This window comes from Meriones unguiculatus, chromosome 12 (assembly GCF_030254825.1).
Source record: "Meriones unguiculatus strain TT.TT164.6M chromosome 12, Bangor_MerUng_6.1, whole genome shotgun sequence".
Classification (NCBI taxonomy): Eukaryota; Metazoa; Chordata; class Mammalia; order Rodentia; family Muridae; genus Meriones; species Meriones unguiculatus.
The window spans coordinates 76,490,860-76,509,375 of record NC_083360.1 but is presented as its reverse complement, the minus strand read 5'-3'; the positions used below and the strand labels follow the sequence as shown (position 1 = coordinate 76,509,375).

The following is an 18,516-nucleotide window of genomic DNA, read 5'->3' as shown; positions in this document are numbered from 1 at the left end:
CAGAAAGCCTTCTACAATGCCCAGCTCACTGTTCCATCCTTGCATGCTCCTGGCCAGCCCTTGAGGCACTGCTTTACTCTCATCCTCTTCATAGAGTCCTCAACTTGAATCAATACTGCTCACTTCTCCTGGGCCTCACGGCTCCTTCAGAGCCTGCATAGAACAGAGCACTTAACTGTTTTTCCCGTTCCCTCGCAGAGCTAGGAGCATCTGGAAGAGAAGAATAGCCTCTTGTCTTACTCTGCTTTTCTCCCATCAGTGTGTAACATGGCCCCTTACTTCTGCTGAGTGATTATGATATATTTGTTGATGGTTTGGAGTGAGTAGTTTCAAAAGCCGATGCGCTGGGCTTTGTCTTAGGATGTTGTGACCAGCTCCAACCCACATGGCTGCCTGAATCCCAGTCTCTGTCTCCCGAAGGCCTTGTCAAAGCAGTGACAAGAGGAATGAGGACAGACATTCTGCGCCGCGCCCAGCCTTATCAAAGATAAGCTGTTAAAGGAGAAGTCCAGGACTTCGCTAAGTAACTGACATGAAGCCAGCTTCCCATAAAGAACAAGTTTGGCAATACAACAGTTTAGCTGCACTCAGGAGAGAGGGAAATGTGAGGTGTCTTGTTGTTGGCGCTTGTGCTTTTGTTTTGTTTTGGTGTCTGGGGCCTGGCACACGTCACGCTGCACTGAGCTACTGCCCCAGCCTAGACACTGAACTCCCCTTCAGCTTTAGCCACCAAGCCTTTAGGCAGCCCAGTTCCTTTTGAATCCTCCTGATCTTTATAAAATCTGTTCTTCTTTGATACTTACACATCCACAGGAAGGTACACTTCATAAAGTCAGGACTACAGTGTGTATCTAAGATGGTGCCATAACCGGGGACAGTGGTTCCCTTGCAGCTGCCACTATGAGCTTTCAAGTTAACTCATCTATTTCAAAGGTAATGGTTTATCATAAGCTAAACAAGGAACACAGGCGTAATGGTGATTAAAGAAAAAGAGGCCATGAATTTGAAAAGAAGCAAGGAGGGAGAATTTGAAGGAAGGAAAAGGAAGATAGGATGTAATTATATTATAATCTCAAAAATAAAATAAGAAAGTTTATATCATGTAAGGTCAAACTACAAAAGATATTAAAATCAAGACTCTAACAAAAAAAAGTGTAAAACTATGTATTCTACACAGCATAAATAAACCATATACTCTAAAGAAATAAGAAGCACAAATTCACAGGGAAGATTTCATTCCCAACTTTGTCACATCTTAAGGCCAATAAACCATTGGAAATGTTGTAACTTCAATGTCAATGCAATGCAGCTTCCTGTCTGAATACAAAATCCATTTTTAAGCTGATTATATCTAAATTAAGTGTAGTATCCAAGAACAAGACTTTTCTAGTCTCTTCGAGGCATGATCAGATGACATACGTGAACAAGGCCTGTTCATTCTCCTACCACAGGTACTGTAAAAGTTAACACTATATCCTACAGGTAGTGCTTGTTTCCAGGCACCCACCACGCTTACTGCAAAACCCAGCAACTCTGAATACTTAGGCTAAAAAAAAAAAAAGAACACATCAGTTCACGAGTTAGTATAAAAACTTAGTCCCCTGTATGCAAATGTCTAATTTTAAATAAGCCCTTTTTCCCTTTGTCTTTCAGACAAGCTCACGTAGCCCAGGATGGTCTCAAACTTGCTATGTTTCCAAAGATAACCCCAAGTTTCTTATTTTCCTGCCTCCACCTTCTGAGTGCTGGAAATGCAGATGTGCACCGCCATACTTAGTTTTAAATAAGTCTTGAAAACAATATTTGGCTTTACCAAATCACCTACAGGCGAGTAGCCATTGAAAACAATTTTCAGTTCTGGGGGTGTAGCTTAGTGGTAGAGCCCAGGTTTATATTATGAATACATACATATATACACATATATGTATAAATTTAACTCCAAGCAAGGCCCTAAAATGACGTTTTCTGACTTCTAGTAAAAATGTCAGCTCACATATATATGCAAGCTGGGTAGTAACTACCTTCCTTAATCTTCAACAACAGCAAAAACACAATCGCAAAACACCTCAACAGGCTAAAAGAGACAGAAAAGAATAAAGTTAATTAGCTATTGATAACTACCAGCGAACTTCACAAACTCCTATATCTGCACACATGTGTACGTACACATACATACATACATACACACACACACACACACACACACACACACACAAACATACACACATGCACAAGCCCTTCGCCTGCCTGCGGATACAGCCTCATACACACACAGGCCCTTCGCCTACTCATGCACGCACTCTCACATACAGCTCTGCCTGTCCACACAGTCACAGAGAAAACTCTTCACTGTGACATTTCACATAGCCACTCACACTCACCTGTCATCAAGAAATTTAGCATTGCTAGCTCCATATAAATGACACTGAACCTTGATTTTAAATCTTGTCAGCACTGATTTAGGAACTAATGTGTGGTTTTCATTTTACAAGGAGTGGCAGAGAAAAAAAACAGAAAAATATATTTGCAAATAAGTTGAAAGACATTTATTAAATGACAATGCTCAACACACTAAAAACATACTCAAGCTGCCAATTTTTAGAGCATGGTTTTTTTTAAAAAAAAATCTTTCTATTTTGGACAAATAGGATTAAGCTTCTTAGACAATTCCTTGTTGTTTTGACTTCAACAATTTATGCAAATGAGATGTTAATTAGTGTAATTGTAACTTAAATTATGCTTGTGTAAACCTCTCCATTGGAAGGAAAGTGTGGGAATCTACGCAACGGGTATTTAAAGTAGCTGCACTAACTCACTTCTGAAAGCCCAGCATCGCAAGATCACTTTCATGTCTTTACAATTTGTTTTTATGAGGTGATAACATTTTTACAAATACAATCATTTTTGGTTTTTTATATTGTAAGTGACAGTCTGACATTTTACAACTGGCTTATTGAAAACAAGAACTGAGCACTCTAGCAGTAACGGACATTAACTGCTGAATAGAGATTCAGATGCTAATGAGGTGAGAGGGGCTCCAGAAAGTTTTGATAAATGCTACACACACTCTAACTAGCTGTGAATGTGGGTTGACAAAGAGCATCTACACCAGGGTTCAATAAAATGTAACCCTTTAAATTAATCATACTGGCAGTGTTTAATAGAACGCACAACAATCTCCTTTTCTGCTAGCTATAAAGCTGGAGAATGCAAGGTCCTCACAAGCGAACGTTCCCACATTCCCACTCCACATCGCGACTTTCATTTGAACGCCTACAGCTGTTTCAAAAGTACTTACTGTAAATAGCAAAGGGTAAGCAGGTTTCGGGGCTGACTCTTCCACAACATGGAATGTAATCTTTTTCTTCGTCTTTTTTTTTTTTTATGCCTAAATTCAAATACAAGCTCCTGAGTCAGAAGAAACATCAACAATTGAATGCTGGAGACAGACTTTGTTGCACAGTTGGGTCTCAATAATGAGTTATTGTCATAGGAAAAATCTGAAAACTTATAAGAAGAAAAAAAATCTGCTTGCACAAGAATCTTTTTTTTTTTTTTTTAATTTAAATGAGGAAGTGAGGCAAGTGTTAGTCTTCAAGCCTACAAAGTTAAAGATCTCTGTTCTTCGGGGCCTGGGGGAACCACCTTAAAGGTTGTGTCCAGAATCCTTCTTGTATCAAAGGAAAATGGTAAATGGTTATGTCCTATTAAATGAAACTACACTGAGTATTCTCACAAATTTCAGAGAAACTTTCCTTATTTCATTTTTCACACTGACCTAACTCTACTAAGGGTCAAAACCCTACAGATTTCAACCGACAATAGACCAAGGAATCTCTTTTACTTAGCAAGGACAGGACATTAACATGTTATTTCTTCTAAAAGTGACAATCCCTAATATCCTTTGTGGGTTTTGCCAGTTTTGATCTTGGCAGGAAGCAGGAATCTGTGCACTCAACAACGCTGCAAGCTTGCTGGCTGTCAGAACTGTGCCTCAGCCAGTGCCTGAATGGTATTCTTGTCATTTCACTACAGTAAGAAACTTATCAGACTGACATATAGAGCCTCTAAAAGTAGTGATTGATGCCAAAATGCAGACTCACTTACCCACCACCTAAATTTCATTTTTATAACTCCCATAATTATTCCTCCAATTATATATAAAGATTATAGTCACAGCTTCTACAATGCCTTAAAGGGGGAGGGGAACAATTACGACTCAAATAACTTTAGGTTAAAAGACAACTGAACTTTGAAGAGCACAGAGTTATCTACTGATACATGTAATACACATTTTTTTAAATATATTTCCCTACAGATGCTGCAGAGTTTTAAAAAAAATCATTTAATGCCCATGTGACTTATATATTTTGAAGTCGACAGACTAATCAGCTCTTAACATACTGTGTAAAAAAAAAAAAGTCACCTTTACCCTGAGTTTTTAAGGTTAAAAATTCCCACTTTTAAAAAAGTGAACTCGTAGAGAAATGTGTGCTAAGGTTTAGAAACGGCCATTTAGCCAAATTGCATACCTGTGCTGTGTCAGCTCAGGCAGGGGCATCTCACTGCACTGGTCTAATGGATGGCAATTGAATTTAATTAGCAAAACTCCTTTGACTTAGCTCACACTGTGCTGGATGTAATGGAATCCTCTACACTAGTTGGTCTCTTTTCCTTTTTTCCCCCCCTCTCTTTCGCTTTCAACTAAAGAATGCCCTTAACTGCCATTTGCTTTGAGAATATTAAAGGCTGTACATATATAGCCATCTTCCTTCCCGTGACTTAAATTTAGTTACTAGATCATATAACATAAAATAATTTAAAAGATACTTTGATAGTGATACACAGTATAGATTCAATTACCACAATGTCTCCATTAAAGGCACTTTTATAGCATGAATAAAATGCAAATCCCTTCTGTGGATCAATACCAGAATATAATTCTATTCTGCCTCCTAGAAAAGGAAGTTATCCAGCGTAAATCATCTTCATGTGAAAATGGTAAAAAGGTACTCCTCTGAATCCCGGTATATTAACATGGTAATGTGCCACTTTAAAACTAAACCCCAGCAATCCTGGAGGTACTTATACACAGACACCCGTTAACTATTATTCTCATACTTTCTTAAATGTCTGACACTAAACTCAGAAAGAAATTTTAATTAATACAAATAATCTCTTCTAAATAAAATCAAGAACAAACTTTTTTTTTAAATGTTCCTATGGGATTCTGAGTCAATCTTAGCACCCCGCCTGCCTTTTGCCTGGCTGAGCACTCTGACCCAAGTTCCTATGATTGATTAGCATGCTATCTCTGAATGTTTGACTTTGAACCATAACCTTTTATGTGAACAATGATAGTTGGGACCTACCATTTGCCATCTGTAGAGATGGAGGGGGTAAGGAACTTCTCGAGCATTAATCACCCAATTAAGAATAGACTTAAATGAAACACTAAAGCATAATAAAGCCCTGGCTGTTTAATCACTTTCTACCTTTAACAGGCATCTTCCCGCAATCAGTTTGCAAGATGGGGAGTATCTACTTAAGCCTTAACAAAAAATTCCATGACGGAGGTGGGGGAGTGGAGAGAAAGAAGATCCATCCAAACCATACATTTTAACTTGTGAAAAGTGATTCTGTATTTCAAAGCAGAACTTGAGACTGGGGCCTACGGGATGGCTTAGTGAGTACAAAAAGCTCTTGCCTCCAAGCCTGGTGACTTGAGAGGATGCCCACAATCCACATAGTGAAAGAAGTCAAGTGACCTCACACTGTTCTGACCCCACCTATGTGCCCGCACACATGGACATACCATAACTACATAAACAGTTTTCTATTTTTGCAAAAAACCTGAGAGACTGGTGCACACAACAGGGTACCAAAACCTCTGGAGAGGGCGAGTAGCATGCCTCTCTTCACTGACTGCCTAAGATGGTTACTGTGAGAAATTAACATTATGCAAAAGAAATGTCAGGTGACTGTATGCTTAAAAGCATCACTCCCTGTTCGTAAGTACAAACTACAGCTATTCTGTGGAACACTTTTTGATCAAAAGTGCAGACCATACATTAGCATCCTCAGAATGGCGGTGGGGGGAGGTAGTCAGTCAATAAAGCAAGTTCTCTTTCTCTAATTAAAAACATTATCAGAAAAAGTAGTATTTAAGTGGTCAAGAGCTAACTTGTTTTATTCATGGCTAAAAAATTTAAATAAATAGTTGCTATATCACGGAAGGAACGAGACAAGAAAAGAGGACACTCACCCTTGAGGCAGGCATCCGAACAGCAAAACAGGAAGGGCTGCACAGCATGTGTGCAGGACAGGGGAGTCAACATAGGCAGACTCTGAATAGGAGATACGCAAACGGCGCTGTCCTCCTGAGGGACAGGTATTCATGTAGGGAACAGAAGACTGTACAGGTGTAACCCTGGCTAACATGGGGCACTAGAGCCAGGTCACCACGAAAGCTCAACTGCAGTTCTGAACCAGCAGCTAACTAAAAACAAAACAAAACAAAACAAAAACCCCTGAAAATACAAGGGATGGAAGTTGCAGGCCTGAAAGTTTCTAGGCCTAAATGAAAAATAAGTCAACGTAAGCATACAAGATGAAGATAAAGGAGAGACACACCATACTCATAGATAAGATCCGATAGGTTTTTTTTTTTTTAATATCAGTTTCCCTCACCTGTAGAGTTAAACTACATCTAAGCAAAGTCCCAACAGGATCTTTCCTGAAAGTTGACCGGATGATCCTGTAATAGAGCCATGAAGGGCTGAGGACAGAGCGAGGCACTTGTGAGAAGCAGAAAGGTGGGTTAGCTCCATCAGTAGGCCAGACTTGCTACAAGTGCTTGGTAACTAGGCACTGTGACAGTAACACGAAATAGGTTAGTTGGGTCAGAATAGACAACTTGGGAGCATACCACATGCATCTGAAAGCCATATAAATGGCAAGAGTAGTATGGAAGGACATTTGAGCAGCAGAAACACTCTTTCATAATTGGTGCTTAATAATCTGCTTATTCATTAGAAATGAATGAGAATAGACCCTACCTTACACTATCCACAAAGGAAACTCCAGTCCACTACAATCTTCAATGTAATGAAACACAAACATAGATTAAAAATACCATGTATTTCTGAACTTGGAATTAAGAACCATGGTAAATAAGATTTAAAAGATTAAAACACTTTGCTAAATAAAAATGACTGTTTTACTCAGCAAAGGTAATCTGAAGAAAACTGAAGGCAAGGCATACACTGTGAAGAGACACAGCTGCTGGAGGGTTTGAACTCAGGGCTGGCGGCTTCTGCGAACCGCAGAAAGACAGATGACAGCAGAGCAGAAAAACATGATCGAAAGGTGAGCACCCTTATTCACAGACAAGAAAGGGAACGTGCTCCCACAGGTACAAAGAGACAATCTTATCATTAATCAAATTAGAAACGCAGGCTAGCACGGAGAGGAACATTGCATAGCCTCCAGTTAGGCAAAAAAGCAAAATCTAATGATGTATATAAGAGAAAATGCAGAGATCAGCACAACCTTTGCTGCCCTGATACTGCTGGAGAGTGCAAATGCATTCAACTAGTTACGATGATAAAATATCATTATTTTTAAAAACCTTAATGTGGCATGCCTCGTGACAGGACAGTTCTGCTCCTAGGCACACTAAACATAGATCCCAAGGAACTGGAAAGAATGCGTGATCCCATCAAACACGGAATATTATACAACAAGAAACAACAATGAACTAGAACCTACACAGCAACACTAGAAGAACAATTTTGCCGGGAGGAAAGGCAATTTGGTATATATGTTAGTGCATATCATCTATCTATCTGTAACTATCTAATTTATAAAACTTAAAACAGGTAAACCTAAACAATATATTTTGCACAACAATATGTGATAAAACCTCTATTTTAATTTCAATTAAGCAAATCATCTCTTTTAAATAAAATCAAGAACAAACATCTTTAAGAAATGTTCCTGAGGGGTTCTGAGTTTTTGTCATCAACAAAAGTAAGATCCATGGGTGGGCTTTTCAGAGTGCTGAGACAGGAGAACAGGTAAGTGTGTGATGGGGCACAGGTTCTGATCCACATCTCAGGAGGGGACAGGTGCACAGGCTTTCGGTTCACCGAAGCCTACATGCCCCCAAATAAATAAGAACTAAACTTAGTAATGCTTGTTAACATGAAAATATTTTTTTATAATGTTCTACCTAGAATTTCAGAGAAGTAGGGTTTAAAAGAAATACGTTGAGATTTCAATTTCTGTTTTGAATGTTTTAAGTAACTCTATCCTTTTTTTTTTCTTCAAAGGAATATGGTAAGAGTCAAGGTAGAACAGAACAACCTTCACTCTTTTTTACTTGACTGATCAAAAATGATTATATGTCTAATTGAATCAAAGCTCCCCATGCCAACAAGGGGGCAGTGAGGGAATTGGTAGGTAGCCTCAGCCAGTTCAGATACAAACATTATAATTCACCCCATCTTTAGCCCACATCACACCCTCCTGCTCAGTTCAAAATAAACCTGTATCCTCAGGAAGGGCTAAGAAAGGATGAACAAGGCTTGCTAAAAAGTTGGACAGCCTGTATCTATTTGTTAAATGTGTGTTTATATTTATATGCACACACAAAACACATTATACGTGTTATAACTTCTCAAATGGGTGTGGGCCATATGAAGAAATCAACACAGTTTTGTGATCTATCAGAAGAGGCATTAAATAAGAGTTCAAATCATCCATTCCATGACAGTACTAGTGTCTAGTAGTAAGCATGGGATGCACTGTGTCCACACTCCCAGCTATCCTGGGGGCCACAACAGTGAGAACTTTTGAGTTCAGGATTCTCAGGTCAGCCTGGGAAGGATAGATATACAACCTCAAAGAAAAAGTAAATCTAGTTATAGAAGTAAGAATCTATAAACAAACACCTTCAAAAAATTTTTATAAAGGCACATGAATAACACATCGAGGTCAAAGGCTAATATTGCTATCGGGGTAAGCCCTATATCATTACAAATCCAGTGGGACCTAGGCTCTGTATGGGTATAGGGACAAACTTCCCTAAAAAGAGCTGCCTTTACCAACATCATTTATGGGGAAACAGAATGTTGTAGCCTGTAAATGCACACTTGGCCAGGATGAAGGTGGTCACAGTGTCTCAGACCAGAGAATAAAGGAATGGTGAGATGAGGCAGCATTTCACAGATAAGCATTGCGGGGGCCAATACAGAGTCACTGCCTACCTCATAGCACCCCTGCTCCTCTCTACACCCTTCAGACCTGACATTGCCCACCAGCAAGCGCAAACCAAAGGGCTGGCGTTACAAGGAAGGCCAGGCTTCCGTCGGCTGCAGCAAGTGGCAAGAAACCAGTTTTCTCCCAGGTGCTGCATTTTCACTAACTATCTTGCCACAAATCAATAAACACACTTGAAGAAATAAAAGCAAGTTATTAACATGTTTCCTAATTCAAATTATAAGTGTTAAATGTAATTTTGATATAATTTTAAGAACTAAAAATGAAGGTATTTTTATCTTCAATGACTGATTGGACTTTTTCCTTCCTGACATTTCAATATTGTTTTAAAATTGCTCTATGAAAATCTGTAGCTATGCAAAAAAATTGTTCTTCTCACTAACTACTTTAGGCTAATATGTAACTAGATTTGGGTGAAGAAACATATATTGATTTACATGATTGAGAAGAGAGAGACAATTCTCACGCAGGTACCAAAAACTAATTTTTCTTAACAGTACTTAAAATCTAACCAAGGCCCCCATGTGTGGCAAGCAAGCACTAAGCTACATCCCCAACCCTTAATACTACTTTTAAAATTCTGATCCTAAGTTTCTCAGTTTCATTTTGCTCCACACAAATTCACCTTTTGGTCATTAGTCACTGGCTGAACAAAGATGTTAGGGCATAGACACCAAATGCCAGGTCCTGTGCTGTCCTCTGTGCGGTATCCAAAACAACACAAGCACAGCCCAGTGTGGCAGAGTTTTATCGCGATACTGGATGGGGCAGTGGGAACTGAAGGAGTGCTTGTGAATGTCATGGCTACCCTGGGAAGGCTCTTTAGCTCAAGCTGGGCTGAAAAGAAAGCTTCCTTGAGGAAATAAGAACGCGGCTGAGTCTTAATAACATTGGCCAGGGTAAAGGTGGGCTGGCACGTTCCAGGTACAAGGAGCGGCATGGTAAGAAACAAAAAAACATGCTCCCTCGTGCTACAGTTGGAATGCCATGGGTAGAAGCCTGCAGCAGGCAGGCAGGAAAGTGGGGAGGCCCTGTGTGCGCCATACACAGAGTCTTTATCCCTGTGTTCCCACAAGCTCTCTCTGATTTCAAGGAAAGGTGGGTCCAACACTTAACTCGGAAAGGTCATTTTACCCTCTTTACTCAGCTGAGTTGGTCCAATTCCAGTTAGCAGTATTTAAACACTCTGTTACCCTGCTTTCAAAAGAACTCCATAGTAACAGCATCAGTAAAGGAGGTCTTGCCGCATGCCCAAGCTGTTCCTCAACACTGAGTTCCTTAAGTCCTAAAACGCTCTCCAACCCCAACTCCTCCCTTCCGAAGTTCAAAGAATCAAAGATCCTTTGGTTACTGAAATATCATCCTGGTGGGAATATATGCAGATGGGGATTAATTCCAATTTCTAAGACAAGCTATGCTTTTCCCAGATGTTGGGCGAAGCCTTCAAAAGGGAACAGTACTCTGAAACAGATTCCTTCTAAAGGCTCTAAAATGGGTGTCAATTGCATTATTACCAATTCAATTCCAACTTGAATATACATTCTTGGAAATACAAAATGTTAGGACATTAGCGAAGACTGTTTATCCTTATTCGGTGTTATTGGTACTACATGCTATAGGAGACAAAACAGAATGAAACTACAATGCTTTTCAGCATTAAGAGAAAACAAGAGGTGGGAGACAAAGGGTAAGATTCAAAAGATTAGGGACAAAAAATAGATTTTTCAAGTTTCAAGACTTCCATTATTTGGAAACAAGATACCTTTTAAATAAAGAAAATACAAAATATTGCTAAAACCATCAGGCACACTCTGTCATTTGTATGTACGGGTCATCTAATCTGAAGGCAATGTGGTTTTCTTTTCCCTGGAGGATCTGAACTGCTAACATCCCATGGACTGTATCAAGTTTGCTTCACTTCTCTTGCTGACTGTTGAACAAAGAGCTGCGTCTTGAGTTTCATGACGTCCCACGTGTTCCTGAGACTAATCCCCACCCATTTTTATTTACAGTGCCCGAGACAAGTTTCTATGACAATTCTGTGCCATTTTGTAAATGTTACACACACAGCATTTTCTGGGGTTTGAACCTAATTGTAGAACAAAGTGTTTGCACTTCGTTTTATACAGAGAGAATCACACATAGTAGTGGTAGAAACAGATTTCACTTTCAGATTAAACAGCAAGCAAATAAAATAGAGAAAAACAAACCCCAGTCTGTGTTATTGGGACCTCCAGATTCCTGCTGCTCTTTTGTTACTTCATATATGAGACCTGGAACCGTTCTCCTATTTCTTATCACTGTCTCCATACACTTTTCCACAGACCCTCCAGCCACCCTGTTACCACACCGACACACACACAGTCACAGTAGCCCTGGGTGCTCTCTATCCGAAGGCAACGCAACCGTGCACCTGCCATCTTTGGACGAAACAGAAAGGCAACACAGTTCCAGACGCCTGGCAACGTCAAACGCTCCAGTGAGGAAGTCTTGCCATTGCTGACTTTCAGACAGGGAGCAAAATTAGGACCGTAGGAGGCTGAACCACTGAAATCTGGCTGTTTTGGGAACCACCACCGACTGCCAAATGTATTCCCTGCAGCTTGCTCTCCAAGGCTTCCCTTCCTTTCTGTTTTCCACTCTAGCTCTCCCTCTGTTTTGTTTTCCTGTAACTCTATTTGTTTCATGCTTTGTCATTATAAGAGAGATGTTTTTCGAAGGAAGGAAAGAAAGAAAGAAAGAAAGAAAGAAAGAAAGAAAGAAAGAAAGAAAGAAAGAAAGAAAGAAAGAAACTTTGTATCTCAGTGGCTTGTTCTAGAGAAAAAATAGCGGTCAGCTTCTAAGTAACCGAAAGCACTGCCACCACTGTCCGTGTCTGGACTTTCTGAGCATTTACACAGACATTTCTGATACAAAAGACTCTTCAACACAAACTAGAAATAGAGTAAAATGTTACAGCCCTCCATGTACACAAGGGCCAACGAGAGGGCTCAGCTGGTAATGGTGCTTGCCGGGCAAACCCAGTGAGCTGAGCTTCTGCCCTGGAACCCATATAGAGGTGGAAAGAGTGGAGTGATTCCCCAACGTTGTTTTTATTCTCTCTCTCTCTCTCTCTCTCTCTCTCTCTCTCTCTCTCTCTCTCTCCACACACACACACACACACACACGCATGCACACTTACAGGCATACACATACACCATGAAATGTGCCCTTCTCCCTACATCCCCATCATGTAAATATGTACACGCACACACACATTTTTCTTTTAAATTAAAAAAAAAAAAATTTGGAGAACAACTGGCCCTACCCATGTTTAAAGACTCCACACAGCCTATTAATCGGTAGGATCCTCGTGTAAAAGTACCAAAAGCTTTGGAATCTTAATATCTGAAGAAATTACACCTGAGGTATGTAAGTCATTGTATGGTATGGTCTTCTATCTTGGGAACCTAGCGCCATGCCGAGGCCATGAGAACTGAAAATAGGTTGGATGACTCGGCTGCCAGTGCCATGGCGGATCTGTCGGGAGAGGCAGCCAAACTGACCTCACCGGCCGGCATCAGCCCGAGCATTCCCATGATGCAGCGGCTGTCTGGTTCGCACAGCATCTTCCATCACCGCGCTACCGGGAGGCAGGAACTTCGGTTGCCTGACTATAAAATAAAGTTCTGGGCCTCTGGGTTTGCTTCGAATGTACCACCATCACAGCCAACATTCTGGGTGCTTTCTCACTACGTTTTTTGTTTGTTTGTTTGTTTTGTTTTGTTTTAGGTTTCTAAGTAAACAATGACTTATTCTCAAGATTATCACGAGAATCTTGGAGAACTCTTTTTTTTTATTATTTTATTTTTAACCACCATAAATTCAGGAGCAGGACTTAGAGTCTGATGCGTTGTAGGATACCTCAAATAAAAAGAAGCCGCAGGAGTCTACTTACCCTCGTATGTGGGACAGGTTCCTCAGCCTGCTTCCTACTGCACACAGAAAATTACAAAAACTCCTCAACCCAAATACACAGGTTTATGCGGAGAGATGGTAGGCTAACACACGAGGAAAGACTAGATAAATATTGCATTTTAGGCGCGCAAGCATGGTATCTGAGGGACTTGGCTTCAATGCTCGCCCTGTTACTTCCTAATTGTCTGGTCCGAGTGTGTTCTGTCCCCGCTGCCTGAACAAGAGCCGTTGGTCACACACAGACTTCTGGGCACACCTATTCGCCAACGTACAACAGTGGGAACAATTCTCCCAAACTGGGAGAAGTCAGAAAGGAAACAAAGTAAAGACAAACGCGTGCGAAATCAAAGAAACCCATATCCACGATGTAGCAAATGTCACAAAGCCACGGTAATCAAATACACAAGCCTCTCCCCGCAGCCCGGAGTTGGAGTCTCCAGCAAAACGAGATGGTGGACCAAAGTGCGTGATCGCTTCTCAGCTAAGCGACTCTGCGGTGAGGAACGGAGGTGAATCCGTTGTGGCTGCCTCACCTGGCCCGCTACCCTCGTGCCCACCACACAAGCCAGCTGTCTAAGGACCCAGCACCACTTATTGTCACCCTCCACCCGATCGACTCCCAGGTTAAACTGAAAATGAGGCGAAAGCGAGGCCCAGCCAGTCTCCAAACGCTAAAACTCAAAACGAATCTCTTTGAAGAATCACAAAGCTTTTTGTTTGAAACCTCTGACCTTTGTACAGAAATCAGTCACTGTAGTTTAAAAATGTAGGTGGCAAAAGTACAAAGGATTGTATTTATCCATTGTGCATGTTTTTCATCTTTCTGTAATGGGGGACACATAGCTTTAGAACAATTATTTCTTTAACTGTAACATTTCAGCCCCCAAATTCTCACAAAAACGTGTGTATATATGTTATATATACATATATATATATATAAAACTTTATATGTGATATGATATATATTATTGGTTTGGTGAGATGTTATATTTTTAAAATTACATCCTTACTACATTTTATTGAAACTCTAAAACAAAACAAAAAAAATTAAAGACATTAAAAATAATTCATTAAAAAATTTAAAACACAGTAATTGTTTTCAGTTTGTTACTGTTGTGTGGGGTGGGGTGCGTGTAAGCAGGATGTGGGGGGGCACATTGCTCTGGCACAGGTGTGGAGGTCAGGGGACAATTCTGTGGAGTCGGTTCTCTCTCCATGGCCATGTGTGTCCTTGGGATCAAACGCAGGTCACTAGACTTTGAGTCATAAGCACCTTTACCCCTAGGCCATCTTGCCAGCCCAGAACGCTCTGCCTCTTGATTGAGAAAGGCGATGGAGGGACGGGACACGGCTGGGATACAGAGTTAATAAAATGTAACTGATAAAAAAAAAATAAAAAATAAAAAATAAAAAAATAAATAAAAAAAAGAACTCAAAGCACAAAGGAAAAAAAAAAAGAGAAAGGCGATGGGAGTGGTTTTCCAAAAGTACATTAAAATAATTCTTTTTTTTCTTTCTTTCTTTCTTTCTTTCTTTATTTATTTATTTTTTATCAGTTACATTTTATTAACTCTGTATCCCAGCCATGTCCCGATCCCTCATTCCCTCCCAGTCCCTCCCTCCCTCCCTCATCTCCACTGTACCCCTTTCCAAGTCCACTGATAGGGGGGACCTCCTCCCCATAAAATAATTCTTAATAAAAGTCCTTGTTGTTCATTGAGGGGCCCTAAGAGTACTGCACTGGTTGTCTTTCCCTGCAGACGACGCACACAGCAATGCCACCTGTTACACAGTACCATCACAAAAACTCCATTGTCAGGAGTTACTAGAAACGACATTATAAAAGAAAAACTTCTGTGCCTTTTACAAGAAGGGAAGGGAGGCCAGCCCCGTGAAACCACCAGCCATTTCAGGGACTCACTGATTTTATACGACACAATACTCATGCAAAAGTCCTGTCCCAGTCCTACAAGGACACAAACATTTTTCATGCAAACAAACTGTGGCCAAATTCTTAACCCAGATACCCTCCCTGTTCATCCTAAACATTTGTCAAGCACTTTGGTTTTCAATAACTTAATATTGTAAACACACTCTTTACTGCAGCAGTTTCTGTGGACTGAATTTTAAAAGCATGCTCTTAGAAACGAAACCCCCCAACATATGGCAGACATGATGGTCAAGCCTTCAGTTCCAGCTCTTGGGAGGCAGAGGCAGGCAGATCTGAGCTCCAGGCTAGCCTAGTTCCAGGACAGCCAGGGCTACACAAACAAAACAAAACAAAACAAAACAAAAAAAACCAAAAAAACAAGGAAATGAAAGCATCAGCATAAAAGATATCTGCAATTTTTAATGTTAACATGCTATCATAACAGAACCCACACCACCAGGCAATAGTGAGTTGCAGAGGTAAGCATGCAGAGCATCACACCTATGGCACTCCTCTCTATGGTGAACTTTTATGGGTCCCTATCCCACATCCATTTAGAACACTCCAAATTGGCATAGAGAAGGGCTCAGGTCACTTCAACTCTTTAGTCCTGTGTATGGCCCTCGTTTAACCTGGCTCCTTCTACAGTCAACACTATCATAAAAATTGATGAGACTTTGTCACCCTAAGGCCTTTTATGTCAGCTTCTTTGGAAGTCGGTAGCATATTTTAAGTGACAATTATGAATCATGTATGTACAGTAATCATTTTATGCAAGAGCTTAAAATCAGATAACTAATCCCTTTAAGATTAACATATACATAACTATAAAGGCCTCCAGCAGGAAAAGGGAAACAACACATCAAGACAGAAGAGATGGCTTCAACTTTCTAATATTAGGAAATTGGTCTCTGATTCTGAAAAGACAATGAATACTGACACTGAGATTCTACTGCCCCTCTTACGGTCAAATCCTTTCCCTACCAGAACAAGCTATGTGACTTACTGTAGATTCCTTCTCCAATAGCACAATCGCAAACTACTACCCAGTACTGGGCTAGCAAGAGCGGAATAAAATCACCCAGGACAGCAGCCTAACATGGCAGGTGCTTCAGTCCCAGAATTTTTTTTTTAAATATATTCCCATTCCTCTCTTTCTTGATCTTCTGAGAGAGGGCCTAGTTCTGTAGCTCAAGCTAGCAATCCTCCTGCCTCAGCCTACTGAATGCTGAGATAGCAGGGCTGAGTTACTGCACTCAGCTTTGTAGTAGCTTTTTTAAAGTATTGCAAGCGAGGCATGATGATGGAACTCCTTCAATCCCAGTACTAAGGAGTCAGGGGCAGGCAGGTCTCCGTGAGTTCAGCCTTGCCTTAAACAACTTTCACACCACTCAGGGCTATACAGTGAGACCCTGTCTCACAGAAAAAAAAAGTGATATTTCTGTTTTATTTAATAAAAGTTCAATTCTGCAGCTAATTTAAATACACCTTAGAAGAATGAATACACACAATGAACCAATGTGGTATAAATTGGAGTGGTGGGTCTTTTTTTTTATTCTATTTACAGTGATAAAGTTCACATTGGATGGCTTCTAGGTTTTGCATTGCATTCATTAAGAACTAATCTTGGCCAGGCATGGCAGTGCATGCCTTTAATCCCCTGGCCTACAGAGTGAGTTCTGGGACAGCCAGGGCTATAGAGAAAAATCCTGTCTCAAAGAGTGCCCCTTGCCCCTGAAATAAAAACATAAAACAAAAAACAACCTTGTCTAAGTTTCAAAGATTAAAAAAGGGTATTAAAATTAATCATTTCTGTTTTCATATTTTTCTATTTTAATTAAAAAAATTTTAATTAAAAAAAATTAAAATAATAAAATTTTTTGGAACATGATTTTTGTTTTCTTTTATTTTATTAACATAAAACCAAAGACAAATTTCAAAGCAAAAAATTTCTAAATTTTAAAATTAAATCATTACAGATAAAAACATTATTCTCTGTACATATATAAATATATATTAAAATTGCATACAAACATGTTAAAAACTAAATGTTTAGGTAATATTTGGTTTAATATTCAATGTTATCCCAAAGTAAATAGAACTCATTAATCTAACTGAATCTTTGAAGAATTATTTTAAACTTGTTTCAAAATACATTTGTCCATTTCACCATTCTAAAAACAAGAACGATAATTTAGTCCAGATTTTTGACCCTAACACTGACAAGAAACCATGTCTCTCCCGGCCAACTTAGACTCTTCTCTGGTTAAGACTTGAACTATTGAGAAAAATATCTCTATGGACAGGTTTAGATTTTGACATTTAAGCTCCCCTTTGCTTCTAGAGAAGTGTGTGGCACTGCATAGACGAAGTTTGAGTTACTAAGGTGCAAGTTATAAAGATGGATCTAAAGGGAATTTAAACGTTTTTAAAAGCAAATTATTTGGAATCAGAAGACCTGCCCCGATATTGCTCTGAGCAAGTAATCCTTCTGTGGGCTACCCTTCCGAGTTTTGTCACTGACAATACTGCTGTGAAGAAAGAGTTAAGGAGGGAAAGAAGGAGCAAAGGCAAAACAAACAAACAAACAAACAAAGAAAAAAAACAGACTGAGCATAGAGAGTACTCTGAGGTAGGCGGCTAGCTTAGCAATGTGGGGATGCCCAGCATCAAGGAAATAAAACGAAGTTAAAAAGAGCAAGCTCAGCATAAGGTGAGCTCAGTGTTGTGTTGGCTGCACCTTGGACATGCTAAGCTGTCCCCTCCGTTCTTCCAGCTCTGTATCTGTACTCTCAGTTGATGTGGGTTGCAAATATCTATCAGCAGGTTAAGTGTCTGAGTAACACATAAAGATGCAAAAGCCAACCTAAATTTCTCAAAGATGTTAAAGTAATTCTTCTTCAGTACACAGTCACTGTGACTGTCCCAGTCACTGGTCAGCTGGCAATGCGTTACACAGCTCAAAGAAGACGAAGAAGTGCCAAGGTGCATACAGCTGAAGGGCTTCTTTCTCTCTGTTTTGTCTTATGCAGCTTGTTTTGCAAACAGAACAGCAAACATGTGCCTGCTGCAGAGTAACTACCTTCATCATTTGCTGGACTTATCATTCCTTGCCTTCAAAGCCATGTTTATTTAACCAGAACAGCGATGGGAGGACTAGTTCCATTAGCTAAAACACTGTGGTGACCATAACAAAAAAGGAGTATGTGTTTTCCAACATGAGGGGTGAGGGGAACAAAAGGAGAAAAGCCATTTCTATTTAAGTAGACGTGAGAAAAGCCTGTCCAGCTTAGAGACATCGGAGTCTGGATCTGCAATGTGTGGGCTCCCATTACGTCAGCGAGAGG

General features: G+C 40.1%; 1 protein-coding gene across 9 annotated transcripts in view; it reads right to left on the bottom strand.

Annotated features, from left to right (window-relative positions):
- The window catches only part of Nfia (nuclear factor I A), a 526,906-nt gene that overhangs the window by 310,203 nt on the left and 198,187 nt on the right, over positions 1 to 18,516 (bottom strand). The window lies entirely within an intron of this gene.